This window comes from Musca vetustissima, unplaced genomic scaffold, assembly GCF_032173495.1.
Source record: "Musca vetustissima isolate MV318-11 ecotype Yass unplaced genomic scaffold, APGP_CSIRO_Mvet_v1 utg9020, whole genome shotgun sequence".
NCBI lineage: Eukaryota > Metazoa > Arthropoda > Insecta > Diptera > Muscidae > Musca > Musca vetustissima.
Window position 1 is genome coordinate 87,625 of NW_026873472.1, and position 17,301 is coordinate 104,925.

The window sequence follows — 17,301 nt, forward strand, 5'->3', positions numbered from 1 at the left end:
TCGAGTACCATTCGTTGTTTTGGAAAAATATTTCCCTAGTTCTTCTAGCTATGTTGCCATCGTTGGTGTTTCCAGTGCCATTTGCTTTCGGATTATCTACATGAAGGCCCATTTGAAGCAAAAACGCTTCTTGAATCTTTTGTTTCTTTTCTCTTCTGCACCGCCAACTTGCCATTTTTTTCAAATCAAGCTTGTATGAAAGTTTTAAAACAAACTCAAAACTACGAATCCACGCATGCAAACGACTTATCCCATATTTTAATGCGTCGGCCTTTACTTCAAAATATGGAGAATCAAAGTTTTTTATAGTTCGATGACAGATGGGAATAACTGATGTGACAAAAAGGGACTGGTTGAAACTTTCCGAAGTATTTTGCACAAATTTTTGTAGCTTAAAACTAGGACCGAGACTTCAACATCCATTGTACATAATACTTCATCTTGATATTGAAGAATTCTTCTAGCTGTGTGGTCTAACAAATTTTGCATCGATACTTCCACAGAGTTCTCATTTGCTTTGATTTCATCCGGTCTACATTTCAATTTGCTCTTAAAAACATTGTCATAAGTCGGGTAAATACTACAATTATGTTTTAAATTTAATTGACGCATATTTTTGTGCTGTTGTTTAGTTAATCCGTTTTCTAACAAACACGTCAAAGATTCTTCAGGTGATATTGGTGTAACTTCTTTATGGCTAGTATTAAGAACTTTTCGAATTTTGGATTGGCGGTTTGGAGATATAGCAACTTGTTGTAGGACAAATATAAAATCCGCTGAGTACGATTTTTTGACAGATTAGAGGCAGCATGAACTAATAGTTGAGTATAGTCTCCTTGTTGGGAAACTAATTCGGAAGCTAATCTCCTTTTATTTCTTTCGCCGCTACCAACATAAGTAGTTTTTGGACGACTGATAGCATTGATCTTTTTCGGTACAAATAAAATTGTATCTCGACCCAACCAATCCTTATTATATTTTCTAAATCCTTTCTCATTTCTGCATTGTCTATCCCATTGTCGTTTAATAAAAATAGATAAATTCCGTGATTTAGTACATATTAATTTACTTCAATCAGAATAAATTTCGTATGGAATTTTTCCTTTTATGCAATTCGATACATTCCTCTTATTTCTCAACCAAAACTCAAACATTTTGGAATTTTTGAATCTGAGTTTTTCTGCAAAAAGATGAATAATTCATTCATTAGCAGTCATTAGCATGCACTTTCAGCATGACATAAAACTAGAGTTTTCTACGAACAATCACATATGAATAGTTCCCGTAACACTTTGTTACATTTTAGTTTCACTCCACGAAAAATTAAAAGAACTCTAAAAAAATTCACACAAAAAAATTCACATAGAACACACGAAACTACGCACGAAATACGAATATTTAGCAAAGTGTATGTATATATAATAAAAGTACTCATCTCGAGTATTAGAATTCATATTTAGAATTTTTTTACAGAAATTTATTTTTAAAAACAGTTTTTAATTTTACCAAACAAATTGCTGCTTCACTTGTAATTACACTTGTTAGAAGTTATGTAAACATTAACAGCTCTTTTGTTTTTTATTTATTCTTATCAATGTGTTGAGTGTTGAATACTGTCAAAATATTTTTTAAATTGTAATGTTGAAAAATCGACTTTTTGCCGCCAAAATCGTGATTTCAGCCATAGTGCAGTGTTTAGAACTCTAGAAAAAGCCAACATGAAAGTTAAGCACGATTAATGTGAATTTCTTATACAAGAAGTTGAATTTTTGGGCTTCATAGTTTCCGATCGCGGAATAAGAACCAATCCAGCTAGAGTAGATGCCATTAACAATTTTCCCATTACTGCGACATCAAAGGACCTAAGATCCTTCCTTGGAATGTCAAACTATTACAGAAGATTCTTTCGGGATTATGCTAAAATTGCTAAACCCCTGACAATACTTCTGCGAAGGATGGCAAAGCCTCAAAGTTCGCTTCCAGTAAAATTAAATTACACCTGAATGAGGAAGCAATCGATGGATTTAATAAATTAAAAAATTCTCTTATGTCGGAAGATGTTTTTAGCCTATCCGGATTTTAATAAGGAATTTCACCAACACCCTTGGCAGTACTATCTCAAGACTATCTCAAGATGATATGTTTCTGTCACGGACCCTTAAAAAATGTTCTTATGCGACTAATGAACAAGAAATGTTCACAATTGTTTGATGTTTTTAATGAACTACGGAACTACCTATACGGTTCAGCCAAAATGTAAACTTACACAGACCATTTACAAGTTACGTGCTCCTTGAGTAATAAGTGTAAGAATTAAAACGGTGGAAAGACTTCCTAGAAGATTATAAGAATGAACTGTACTGTACAAACCCGGAAAAAGTTATGTCGTCCCTGATGAGTCACAAAGTTGTAAAGATACATAAGTCCAGGGCAGCGGTTGATGTTAAAGAATCTCTCAGAGAAATTATTTGATCTTCCGGTATGCCGAAGATAATGGTAATTGATAATGCACAGATCATTTTATGAGTACAAAAATTCATTATATTCCACTATCGATAGGAAAAGGGTTTAAACTTTTTTTGGTAAAAGAATTATCACAGACATTCAAAATGAACGATAGGAAATTTTACAAAAACATAAGGAGAAACAGGCCAATGGCATAAAGTACCACAATAAGGAAAAGTCTATATAAAAGACAGTACAAACTTATGGACATTTTTGTAAAGGAGAATAAAAGGCTAGGTACTAAATTGAGCAAATCTTATAGAGAAGAAACAGTAAAAGAAAAAAATATTCTACTTTTCTAACAGAATCTGGGAAAATTTGGTCAAGTGACGTACAGATGCGGGATTGACTAAATTACAAATTGGAACTTTTGAATTGATTCATGTCGTTCATTATAAATTGATAACATGAAAATGACCGTGGACAGGAATGATAGTACTAGCCATTACCTTCGACCTTTCATTATTTACTAATTAACAGAATTGCAAGCTTATTTGGATAGGCTTAAACCAAGAACCAAAACGTCACTAAATTTCATATGAACAGCTTGGGCATAGATCGCGGGAAACCCCGATCATGATGACTTTAAAATACCTAAGAGAAAAACTGACGACTTACTCGCCAAACAACGATGAACAAATCGTTATTAACAAGTTATCTTTGGAGATAATAAATGCTTTAATTACAACCACAAATAAATTTTTGAAGGAACAAGTGAAAAATCGTTAGATATACTGTCACCATAGGTCAGGTTCTTGAAATGAAAGTAAAGGGAACATACCAAAAATTGACCTTTCTACAAACTGATTATGTAAACCATAATTTCAGCAATTTTTAATGAATATTTATACCCTCAGCCTTATGGCTAATGAGGTTGTATACTCTTTGATACAGTGAATTTATTTCAGAAAATTTTGAATTCATCCAATTTTTGCCTATATTATTATTTATCCCAAACGTTGTTCAAGTTCGAAGATGGGAAATATCGATCCACTCCTTCTAGGCCTAAATCCGTTGTATCCTCCGCAGGTGAAAAATTAAGATAACTATTTTAATATACAAAAGTAGGTTATATGGGGACTACGCCAAGAAGGGTGCGAATATTAATAATTTTTAGTAGGGAGATTTGTTACCATATACGACTATAAAATATCAAATTGTAGCGAATTCGTTTGAAAAACGCGCTCAAGAACCCCACAATATCCAAAATTGGGGGTACCCTTATATGGGGGCTACCCGAAAATATTGACCTATATTAATAATTTTTTGTGGAGAGATTTCTCCCATCTTCGAAATTGACCTGCCAGCAGACAAAAGACAACCCTACGCAAAATTTCAGCACCCTATCTCAATTCCTTCAGAAGATAGCGTGATTACAACAGACGGACGGACAGACAGCAACTTTTAAAATGAGAAGTGATGTCTTAAAAACAGAAGTTGTGAATATTCAGTATGCCATGCTATGGGCAAAAGTCGGAGTGGCAAACTCATGTATTCTGTCTTAAATGTCCTATCTTTCATTACTTTTTTGAAATGTGCCTTGCAACTGTTTACTCCTACTTCCCATATTCCTCCCATGTGTGGGCGCTAGGGGGAATAAACTTCCATTTGAAGCCAGTAACAATATATTTTTCTGAAATTTCGGCCATAAGAGTATGATTGGCACGGCCACAAGAATATGATTGGCTCGGCCATAAGAATATGATTGGCACCCAAAATGTCCTATGTCCGATAACGGACATATGACATTTTGGAAACCCTCTTCTACCAATGAATCTTGAAAATATAGCTAAAAAGGATTCGGTAAAAATTGTTGAACATGCCTCCAGGTGAACTGTCTTTGTGGAAAAACATACAAATATATACAAAGGTATGACTTTTGATACGGTGAATTTCGTAATGTCCTAGAATTTATCTGAAATGGACCTGCAAAATCTCCTCCTACATAAGTAAATGGCAAAGCTAATGATGTCCTTGTTCTTTCTAAAGGCAATACTGCCATAATTTGATTTGTTAATTTTTGCTTATATCTTATACAAACATCCATTCGGAAACCCTGCCGAATTCAATATTGAACATCATAAACGTGGAATGTAAAATTTGATTCGAACGGTTGACATCATTAGCGATATGTCTGCATGTAGCTTTGTTTTATGAATGAACTCCGAAAATATCTTACAAACATGATATGAATTTTGTCATACTAAAGGGATTCGTTGATCATATGAAATATTAGCATAAGCCAATCTACCACTTACTTTTATTATGCCATCTTTATCCAAAAATGAATTTAGTGAACGCGGAGAACATTGGCGAGAAATTTCTTTTGCATTGTCTGTAGTTCCGAGGTCTGCTGCATTGCATTTTGTAGAAACTTTTCTCCATGCTGCGTTTGCAACATTTTGAATGTGGATGGATGAGTGTTTTTGCAACCATGCCAATACGATTGTCTCTCCAGAAATTCACAGAAAAATCTTCAATATTCAAATTGGAGAACACATTACTCTTCGCAATCAATAATCTTACTGTTGTGATAGTCTGTGTGCTTATACGAATTTATAAATTAGGACATTATGATTTCTCTCTCCAGGCAGCAATTTATCCATCTTGAGGTTTGTATTGAATCAATTCTTGAAAATTGATCAACGACATTTTTCCATTTAATTAAAGTGGTTTAAGAAACATGTTCAGCCCAGTTGATGCCTTCCAACCAAAGGGCTTGCAACAAAAATTGTGCCTGTACGATTATAGACGTTAACCAACCTGCTGGGTCAAAAAGTTTTGAAAATGTGTCCGTTATGGTATTCCACCGTATACCTAATGTTTTAGTTGAACTCATATCTTCAACTTTCAAAAATGTATTCAATAAATCCTCTAATCAGTCATTTAAAAGCAAACTCAGATGATTTGCCGTTATATTTTTTTACGAAAACCCTGTCGAATGCAATGTATCAATTAATTGCTATTGCATTTCTAGCGCAGTAGCACTTGTATGACCTCCAGTCAAAACATCATCAACATATATCTCATTCCTTATTATTTTTGATGCAATGGGATATTTTTCTCTTGACTCTTCTGCCAATTGCAACAATGTGCGAATCGCAAAATAGGGTACACAATTTAGTGACTGTAACTCATAATCATTAATTTCTTTATGAATAATAATCTTTGGTACTGCCAATCAGAAGGATGTACAAATATTTGTCCGTACATTTTCTCAATTTCACCGTTAAACACATACTGTCGTTACAGGTGCCAACCCTCACTAACTCATTTTATTATATTGGCCCTGTAGGTAAAACATCATTTAATTAATACGAGCTTTTCGTTTTATTCGATACATTAAAGACCACTCACTTTTCTGCTCGTACTTTCTAGCCGAAAGACGGAATGATGAGGCAAATAATATGAAAAATACTTTCCATCATTATAAACATCTTTTGAACTCATGGGTCGCATATGACTCAATGACAAATATTAATTTGAAACACCATTATACGATGTTTCAAGATCTGAAATATTTTCAATTTTGTTTCCATGTGTTTATACTGTATCTTTACTTTAAATCTGGAAGAAACTAAATACACCATTTGAGGGAAATCTTTTTGGATGGCAATTTTATTTATTATATTTCACATTGCCCAGTCTTTCGACCTTAAGGCTGTAAGCTACATTTCACAATTAAATATAAATTTATCATATTAAGCGGCTTAAATGTAAAAGGGAAAAATATTGGACTACTAAAAAATTATATTATACCGATCAAATTACCAAAATAGGTTTTGATTATTTGAATTATAGGTTATGATTAAACAAATTTTATTAATTTGATTATGACTACTCCAGTAGGAAGGGGATGGTTGTGAATCCACACCAAAAGAAAATTATTATATATAAAAATGAGTTGTATTTTTATCTAAATAAATTGTATCACAAATATAAAAAATTAAACATACATACGTATATTAATAAATTGAATTTGAACTACTAAAAATCTTCCATCTTCTCGACGGTTAGTCGTGTTGAAGTAAAAATCTTCACAATAATTATCTTCTGTAGACATTGGAACTTTATTAATTTCCTCTTAATCCCATAATTTTTTTTCAATAATGGACTAATTTCATTTTCTTTACAATCCTCCATTTCTATTGAAGCTAAACAATATTCATTTGTCCTTATTGGTCAGTAGATGCACCAACCGTAAATTAAATTTTGCGCTATCATATTTCCCAATATGTTCTTCTTCACGTCTTCCAATATTATTTGTGTGATAACATCGCTCCCAATTAGCATATCTATTAGGGTCATAAAACCTAGGTCTGCTAGTTTTAAATCTTTAATGCTTCAAAACGCAACCTCTTTTCTCTTGCGAATTCAATTCTCTGATTAACAGTCATATTATTAAATTTCATAAAATTTTTTCTATGGTTCTTAAAACATGGCACATCTGTTTGATTGTGTCGAATGAGCATTTTGAAGCGATGAATATTTTATAATAATAATTTATAACTGATGTTGAAGCTGTTTGACTTCTGAGGACATTTATTCGCTAGAGAATCTGATGTTTGTTTTTAGAAAATCTTCCATTTGTGACCATTTTAGAAGCTCTGAATGTGATTCGAGCGATTGTACCCATAGTGTCAATGTTTCTACGGGAAGTATAGTTGAACATAAAAATTGGATTCATTGATCCACCGTAATATTATGGGCTTTCAATAAAGTTTAACAGCCGCTAACTGTAGTCTGAATTTTTTTATGACTTTGCTATATTCAACCTTTGCTGCCCCTAAATATTTGTATCGCACTGATAAAGCTTCCCATTTTAACGAAACATGTTGATCATATAATGGGTACCGATCTAAAATTCTAACAGTCTCGCCTTTGGTTTTAGTACGCTAATTATTAAATGTTGGTAATTCTTCTTAGCCTATGTAGATGTCTTTAGTGCCACAAGGTGGAACTTAGGAAAACGTTGTGTTTGCAGCTTGGTGGATAAACAGCTGAGCGATATAAGGTTTTATAATACTTTTGCGCTGGCGTGAGTCGGGGATGATTTCCATAAATTTCCGTGAACACATCTCTAAATTTTGGTCATTCTTCTTAACTTTTGTATAAGTCTTTACTGTCACAAGGTGACACTTTGGAAAACGTTGTGTTTGGAGCTTGGTGGAGAAACATATGAGCGATGAAACAATGACGGATTTATAACAACCTCTAATACGTCTAGCGGTATTACTTTGACTTTGCATTTTTCTTTTTCTCAGAATTTCTATTAAGTAAACGTAGTCGTTCGATATTTATCTCTGACGTTTTAAAATATGTCTCTGGCTTTATGTTTATAAGTTTCATCTTCCATTCCTGCTAGATAAACCAAATGAAATGCATTTCTAACACTGTGCAAATATTCCTCGTGTTTATTAAATAATCAGAAATATCATCTTCAGGAGTATCTCCTAATTTAAGGCACATTTTTATAAGACTGTCGGTCTCGTATTGAACCTAACACAAGTTGTTGAATTCATTACTAATTATTAATTAATGTATTTATTATTTTATTTGAAACAGTTAAATTATTACAAGTTATTTTTATTTTAATTTTAGAATTTATTGAATTTTATGTTATGATAATTTATATAATTTATTTTTGCAAAACCCAACTTTAGCTTTCAACATATTTTTAATTAATAATTGATCAATGTTAATTCAAATATATATTTTTTGTTTGTTGTACAAAAATTTGGTTTCTTAGCCAAAAATTTAACAAATAAACTGTTATTGAAAAATATGTATTTATATAATATGTATTTAATATGTATTTATATAATTTTTATTATTTGTATTTAATTTTATTACATTTAATTTTCTATTTATGTATTTCTTATTCTTATTATAATTCTCTAATTTATTACTTTCGTCACTAACTTACGTAAATATAACAATTGACAGATCGATGTAAACAATATTGAACAGATGATAATCACTTTTGAATGTTGACATTCCTGTTTACCATTTTTTTTATTAATTTGTATGATTTTTGTTTTTGCAAGTCAGCCGATTACTTATATAAAGGCTACAAGTTCCGAAACAGTCGAAAGTACTTGTAGGGTTTTTAAATCTGTACAGTAGTTTTAGAGCCGAAATTGTTGAACAAAGACGAACAACAATATGAAATTTGCAACACTGCAACAATACTGCTTGAAAATTGAACACAATATAAAAATGTAGTATCTATCTGTCTTTCCCTTTCATTGAAACTCCGATCATGTAGCTCATCTCGAAAGAGAAATTAATAAAAAACATATACATGAATGATCCTTCGCCCTAAAAAGGCATAAAAACAAAACTCAAAAAATTCAGCTTGAGCCCGGCTCGGATTTGAACCCTGGTTCCCATGGCATCTGTTGATGTCCGGCGCCTAAGCGTTTAATGCCACCTTCTTATCTTCCTAAGGTTGCACAATATGCAGTTGCATACCATTAAAGAAAAATATTATAGTCTGTATGGAAAAAAAAGTCCGTCACTACAAGAAAAATCTGCTCTGAAAAGAAATGTTCTGGTGTGATGCCAAATGTCCGAACCTTGACACGGTTGAGTTTATTCGTAGATGCAATTTCGCAACAATAGTCGACACAAATACAACTTATCAAGTAAAGACATTTGTAAGCCACATTGCCCAATATGCCTGAAGAGCCGCTTAACCAACGGCGAAACACGTCGCATAGTGGTGGGAATGTAGTATCTCTCTGGTTTTCCTTTTCATTACAACTCCGATCATATAGCTCATCTCGAAAGAAAAATTTATAAAAAAAAAATATTTAAATTCAAACTTTGAAAATACCGTTTCGATTATATTAAATATTTAAAATTTTATTTACACTTTGCTTTGATATGGCGATCCACTTCGTTAAACTATAAGAAGAAGAGTAGTTTTTGGTATTGGTGATGGTATCTCATTTATCGATGAACATGAGATTCATCGCGATTTCATCATCTAAGGTTTTGGGCAGATTCCCAACATGTATTTTGTTATCGATATCGATTACCAAGAATTCCTAACTTTAGTACATTCGATCACAGTGCATTATCATACATTTATTCTATTTGTACTTCACTAACACACCTACATCACTCATGTCGCTAGAAGCGCTTTGGTTAAAATAGAAAACCATTTTGTACTTTATTTTTAAAAAGAACTCAATTAACCAAGAGTTTTAACATTGAATTACCCAAGAAACCCATATTTTGAATTCGCTTTTTCTTGAGAACCAAACAGTAGGATTCAGAGAAAAGAACAGGATTTTGTAGCAAATAGGTTCACTACACCTTCTATCTTTATCAGCATTGGAGTTGGGCAATCTAGTTCATGTAGCGATCTTTCTCCTTCCTTTTTTTAAAAAAGGAACTAGTTCCTTAATGTAGTTCCTTTACTCTATACAGTTCCTTTGCTTTTTATCTTTTGATCCATATAGTTCCCACTTCTACATAGTTCCTTTGATCTTTGATCTTTCATCGTTCTTTTTTGTTTTTTTTCGCTTTTTCGTTCCGTGTTGATTTGTAAATACATGATTGAAAATTGTGCAAAAATTAAATGGAGCTACAGAAAAATATTTTTTTATAATAAAACAAATATATTAAAAAAAACTTAACTCTTTACACAATAATAAATTGATTAGCGTATCTTTATATATTGTTAATGTTAATGTGACAGCATTTAAAAAACGACAACACATAATGGGATGGATGACTTATCGGATCTATTCTGCTTACCTAGAACAATTTTTATTGACTAAACTAGAACAATGGTTATTGAAAAAAATTTATTATCCTAACTAGAACAATTTTTTATCGAACTTGAATCGAAATGATGTTATAGGGAAAAATCATTTATTGAAAAGTGGGAGACTTGAAAATCGATATAGACATATGGTTCCTTCACCAAAGTAGCTTAGAATTGTCCATGTAATCATGATATGGGCTGGATTTGTCCGTTCTTATATATATATATATATATATATATCGTCAAGTGAAGCTGTTGTCTGCTTGAGTGGCAAATGCAGAGAATGTGCCACTCGTCATATTGCACACCAGTAAAAACAAAAGAACGTTAAACAAGAGCACGGATAAAACATAGATTCTCAATTGTTCTCAAATTAACATGTAAAATAATGGTAAATTAATTCTTGCTTTTATTTATCAAGTTATAAGATCATGGGAGCAAATTAATATAATTTCAATAAAAATACCTTGATTTTAGAAATTAATTATGTCTTGTTTGTTTAACACTAGAACGCCGAAGGCAGTCATTTTGACCGCTTTCCAATTTCAAGTACAAAAGCAACTGTGCATTTAATGACACTTTTTTTTAAAATATGGTGACTTTTTGTACCTCATAGAATTACGTTTATTATAAAAAATTCACCAAATATTAAAAAAAAGTGTCATTAAATGCACAGTTGCTTTTGTACTTGAAATTCTAGTGTTAAATTCATTTCAATTATGACGAATTATTCTAATCATATCAAATATCAAAAGTTTCAGTACGGAGATGTGCAAAACAATGAGAACCCAACATAAATTACTGCGAATTCGTTTGAAAACGAGGTCTATCCTGAAACTTGGGCCAATGTTAATAATATTTAATATGGAGATGTGTTATACAAGTAGTACCCAGAATTCCAAATAACACCAAAAGTGGTCTAGAATTCCCAAAATACCGAAAAACATGGACCGATATATCCAATATATCCAACCGAAATATCCAAATAACAAACATCATAGGAGCACTAGCAATATTTGTTTGCTGTCTGTTTCAGTGCTCTATGTTAAATATTGCGATCTCTACTATTATTTCAACAGAGACAGACAGACATAAAAATATATTGTTTATGAGGAATATTACTTTTCACAGCGATGAGTACACCTCCTCCGTGGCTTGTTCTATCTTCTCTGTAGATTTTATAATTCCTGAGTTTCATTTTGTGGTTTGCATTCAGAAAAAAAATATTTATCAATCTTTCGTTCAGTTATAATGTTTTCCAGTTCTAAAATAGATGTTGTGTTTGTTATGCATTGGGCATTGGAATTCATAACATGTGTTTGCGTTGATGCAAAATATGTAAAAAAAACACAATGGTTTAGAATTTTTTACCAAACGCAGATTTGTTTTATTGAATTGTTCGTGGAACAATTAATATTACCTTTGCTACAGGGTTTGATGCTTTTTGGTCGTGAACCAAAGAACGAGTGTTATTAAAAGTTAAGATGTCACAAAGCGGCGCTTTGACATAGTTACTCGTTAGATTTTGCTACTACCTTTTGTCTTTAGTACGAAATACTCAAAACGTATATAAAGGTAGTGAACAAGATATAACGATGGGTGCACAATTTACTTTAATTCAAAGGGAATTATTTCAAAATAATCATTGCCGCCCGCGTTGCAACATCTTGCTATGTTGCAAAATTAATGTAGGTAATGTTTGGTAAATTCTTTTTTTATTATTTTTTTTGTTTTAGACTTTTTTCAAAAAACACTTAATGCTAAATGTTTTGCTCGACGAGCAGGATCGTGCAATGTCTCGTCAAGATCGGATCCGTTAGCTTTCTTATAATCAAAGACTCGCAGAGTCTTGCGGCTAGGCAATCGCCATCGCTTGATGATGAAATGCTACATGGAAACCAGGGCTAGAATAAGTTTTGTGGCTTCATTCATTGTTTTGAACCTCTGGGCCTAGTATCATGCTGGCCGTCGCAGCTTCGTTGAACCGAGAATCGGTAAGTTGCAAGCCAGCATGATATTCCTTAAGCCGCACGGACATGGACTCCAAAGGAGCAACGATATGTCCCAAACCAATGACTCTCGCTGAGAGCATTTCCGTAACTTTGTAGGGACTTGGGGCAGAAGGCCATGATAAATGAACGGAGGGACATTTAGAGGCTGATTTTGTTGGGACAACATTATACACGCTTTTTTCGAACCCTGGTTCTTTCGGCAGTGTGCCGAAATGGGTGGCGACACCACCAAGTTTCCTGAAGGAATTTCAGGGACCGTCGACGACGGATTTTAAATAATTTTTCTCCGAAGGAGAAGCAGCTTCGTTGGACCCGAAGGGCGTAGACTCGATGGGGACACCTGCGAGGTTGAAGTCCCTTTCCTCATCGGACATGAGGACGTCGTCTTCAATATCGTACCGCAGCCATCGTACCTAAATTTTCCATCTTCTGTGAAAATAGAGAGATGTGATACCGAAACGATGAGGATTATAACTAATAAACGTATGGCCAGAATGACCAGTAAAAACCGTAGGTTGTTTTGTAATTATCATAGTCCCATAACGCGCGACTCTATCGCGACCATCAATGGTCATTTTTCATTACGCGAAAAAGTAAAGAGGTGGCAAAAGACGACTCGAGATATGGACTATGATAATTATTTGCGCAACAACTTTTATATAGTACCGTTTTCCGTATGAAAATCCCGAGTGCACCTCTACTATTCGACATTATTCCACGATGTGGAAGTAATTACAACAATGAATGATGCGTAACATCAATATATTATATTTTATTTCACAAATATGCCAGAAGAAAATTATGGGATTTATAAAAAATTATGGGAGGTCGTAAACCTGAAGGACAATTTTGAGACATTTGCGTGACAAATAGAAGAAATTGAAAGTGACCAGATGTTTTATTGAATATGTATGACAGAATTGGACTGTATATGTTTATTGAAATTTGCTCGTAAAGCGTGTGCATTTTATTACAAAAGTAACACTAGTCAACTGGGACGATGTCCCGGAATGTAGATCGTAGAATCTACATTTGCGTAGCATGTATGTAGGGTATAAGGTAGGCGATGTAATCTTTAAGTTTTCCGTGAGAAAACTGACCTAGCACAATTATTACAGTTACTATCGACACTTTTATGGATAAAAGGGAGCATAATTTACTCAAAGTCCCCCAGGTGTATAGATGGACGTAAATAGGAAGTGGGCATTGGACCAGTAATAATCCAACCGAAAATCGTACTCTGAGCTATTAGGGAGCCTAGTACGTTGGAACGTGTACCCTGTAGCATGATCTTCGGATAAAGATCTGCACCAAGTAATATATCGAAAGGATGGGAAGAGAAGGGATCGGGGTCGGCCAAACGTAGATTTGGCAAATTTGATCGAATATCGGTATGTGCGGTGAAAGAAGGCAGATTTTCTGCGATGGTTGGGATGACAAGGACTTTAGTTTCCATTGATTGCGTAGCATCAATGGGAGAACTAATACGGACTTGGCACTCTTTATGTAAAGTGGTTGAAACAGATCCACTGACCCCAGAAATTGTGGAAATGTTCGAAGTTGTGGGTATGCCCGTTCGATTTCGCATTTCTTCCGAAATGAATGATGATGATGAAGCAGGGTCAATAAGAGCTCTGGCTAGGTACGTAATACCTTTATGAACAATATGAACGTTTGCCGTTCCTAACAACATTTTGTTGTTGTGGGTGGTATGAAATACCTGTCTATTTGAAGATCGTGGGGTAGTCCCTCTCGATGTAGAGGGCTGATGGGGAGAAACTACATTCTGAACTTGTGTTGTGGCCGTCGAAGACGAACCAGTAGTGGAACGTTCCCTGTGCAAAAGAGTATGGTGTCTTTTATTACATACCCTACAATTGTGTAGGCTACTACAATGGTTGACTAGATGTTTTGCGGGCAGACAGTTTAAACAGCAATTATGTCTCCTAATCGTATTATATCTTTCAGGAACTGAAAGTTGTAGAATACGTTGACATGCTCTTAGGTGATGCATTTGTCGTGGACAAATAATGCAAGACTTATTGGGAGACGTACGAGATTGCCTAGAAGAATTAAGCGAAGTTCGATTAAAAGGAGGGGTTCGATTCGTGCCAATGTGGACGAACTTTTTTGCTACTTGGCTGATTGACGTTATCAATGCCACGAATGTCACGTAGACAGGTAAGAGTTTGGATACGTTCTGTAAGAAACTTATCCAAATCGTCCCAGGAAGACAAAGCGGAATTATCTTTGATGCTTTGTTCCCAAAGTGTGACGCAATTTTGTGGTAGCCTCTGTAGACATATGAACACTAGAATAGGATCCCAGTCTTCTGTCGAGATATCATAATTTGACATGGATGATATGCATCCATTAATACCCCTTTGCAATTGTTTTAGGCCTGAACTAGTCTCATTAGAACAGGCAAATCGAATAGAAGTTTAAGTTGGTGGTTTACCAAGATACGTGGATTGTCGTATGTACGCTTTAGAGCTTTCCACGCAAGACCAAAATGTGTGTGGGTAAGGTCTTTTGTTTAAGTGACATAGGCGTTCAATGTCACTGATGCCAGAATTGATAATATATACGGCGGAAAATAAATCCCTAAATGTAGGCCAATTAAGGAAGTCACCATCAAAAACTTCTATGTCACAGGGCGGCAAATTTAGCCTATGAGCAGAACTATCATCACAGGATGTGTTATTTAAACCAATTTGTTGATGCGGAGCATTTAAATTGAAGATAGAACCCTAAGGAAGTAATTATAAGCGACATCGCATTTGGTTCTGCGGCAGTGAAATGGTCACTAGAACAATATTGTTCTGTCAAATAATTTTGGCATTTGTCATACGTGGTTTGCACCTTTTCCCATAATCTTTTGACCTCAGCTCCTTGTAATTCTAAAACATAGACATCGAGCTCTTCGTCCCGTGGGGAACTGAATTTGGCGTCAAATTTAACCAAAGCATCTGTAGCTCGGATGAATAGATATAGAGGAGTGAGTGGCATTGTGAAATATAGTAATTTATAATTTCAGAAAATTATGAAAAGTAAGAGTTTTCGTCGAAAACTATATTTTTTTTATTCTTATTATTCCAAATTTATTAAATATTATAAAAACATTTGCAATGTGGCCCGCGCCAAAATTGACATAATTGGGCCAGTTGGCAACAAAGGAATTAAACCATTAAAATATCAAATAATGTTAAAATTACTAATATTTAAATATGAAAAAAATTAAATATAGCAAAGTGTCAGAGAAGCATACCCATATTAGATAACAGATAATCTTTTAAACGACTCTTAAAAATGGACAAAGTATTACTATGTTTTATAAACACAGGCATTTTATTAAATTCAACACTGCCCGCATATTCAATGCGTTGTCTAATAACTTCTAGTCTACATCTTGGAATTTTTAAATTTGACGAGTTTCTGGTATTAAAGACGTTTGTATTTTCATTGAATGTTATTGCTCTATTACCTATATTGTTGACTGATTTGTACACATATACTATTAAGTGTTTCCTATATAAGCTTCGAATGGGCAATATGTTTTTTCCGTAATCTTTATACAACGACATTGTATTGTACCGATTTGGCAAATTATAGACACAGCGCAAAGCTTTATTTTGCAATTTCTGTAAAGATGTTAATTCACTTGTTACTTTATGCGCGTACACAATGGCCAAATGTTCAAGGCGAGAATGAATTAACGCTTTGTAAATCAAAAGTCTTGTATCCATATTCAATTTCCTCCTTAGTTTAAATAAAACTCCAATGGCACTAGCAATTTTCCGTTTAATATAATGAATGTGGTCATTCCACTTCAAATTGCTCTTCATTTGTATACCTAAGTATTTAATTTCATTTGCCTCCTGCACAAGACTACACTCAAGAAAAAATTCAAAGTCATGATTCATCTGAGGAAAATCTGGTCTAAATCTTAAATGTCTGGTCTTGTTTTTATTTAAAACAAGCCTATTAATTCTAGTAAACTCGGCAACTAGAGAAGAATCTCTCTCCAATTGCACCCGTAGCACTTTTTCATGTGCATAGGGATAAAAAATTGCAATGTCATCGGCAAACATCACTATTGACCCCACAAGCCCAAGATTATTAATATCATTGATGTACAGCATGAACAACAGAGGTCCCAAAATACTACCCTGAGGAACTCCGCTTTTAATAGATCGTACGGAACTCCTGCTACCTCCCACCTGTACATATTGTGTTCTATTGTCGAAGTAACTCCAAATTAGTTCAAGCTCTTTACCTCTGATGCCGAAGTAAGCTAGCTTATTAAGTAAAACATAATGATCGACCTAATGATCAACATAATGATCGAATAGTCCTGCAACTCCAGCATATCCGTGATCAAGTCCATCACATATTATATTAATCACCTTAACAATAGCCATGTCCGTGCCACCCCCTTTTACGTAAGCAAACTGGGAACGATATATTAAAGACTCCCCTTCTAAATACCCCATTAACTGTTTATGCATAATTCTCTCAATTATTTTATCCAGTGACGATAGAATTGCTATTCGTCTAAATTAATTAAAACTTTCAGGATTAGGTACCTTTGGAATAGCAATAATTTTGTGATGTTTTAATATATAGGGATACTTAGATTCTGTGATCATAGAGTTAAAGATACGGGCTATTAATGGGGACAATATCTCAGAAAATCTTTTTATAAACCCAATGGATATATTATCATCACCGGGACTTTTTGTTGTGTTCATATCATAAATAGCCATCTTTACATCATCAATAGTTATACTTTGAAAATGAAAACACCCACTAAACTTTCTTAATGTTCGCAACAAATTAGGATTGTCATTTGGATATTTTGTTATATTTTCTCTCAAACTGGTAACTGCATTAACGAAATATTCATTGAAAGTTTCAGATAACACTTGTTCATCATGTATGACATCACCGTCCTCAGTAGTCACACACATAACCTTTTTAGAACTTTTACCCAAAGTTTTGTTTAGG

The 17,301-nt window shown here is 33.8% G+C and overlaps 1 pseudogene; it reads right to left on the bottom strand.

Annotated features, from left to right (window-relative positions):
• Positions 1-303: 303 nt before the first annotated feature.
• On the bottom strand, positions 304-14,651 carry LOC133325466 (uncharacterized; annotated as a pseudogene).
• Positions 14,652-17,301: the final 2,650 nt, after the last annotated feature.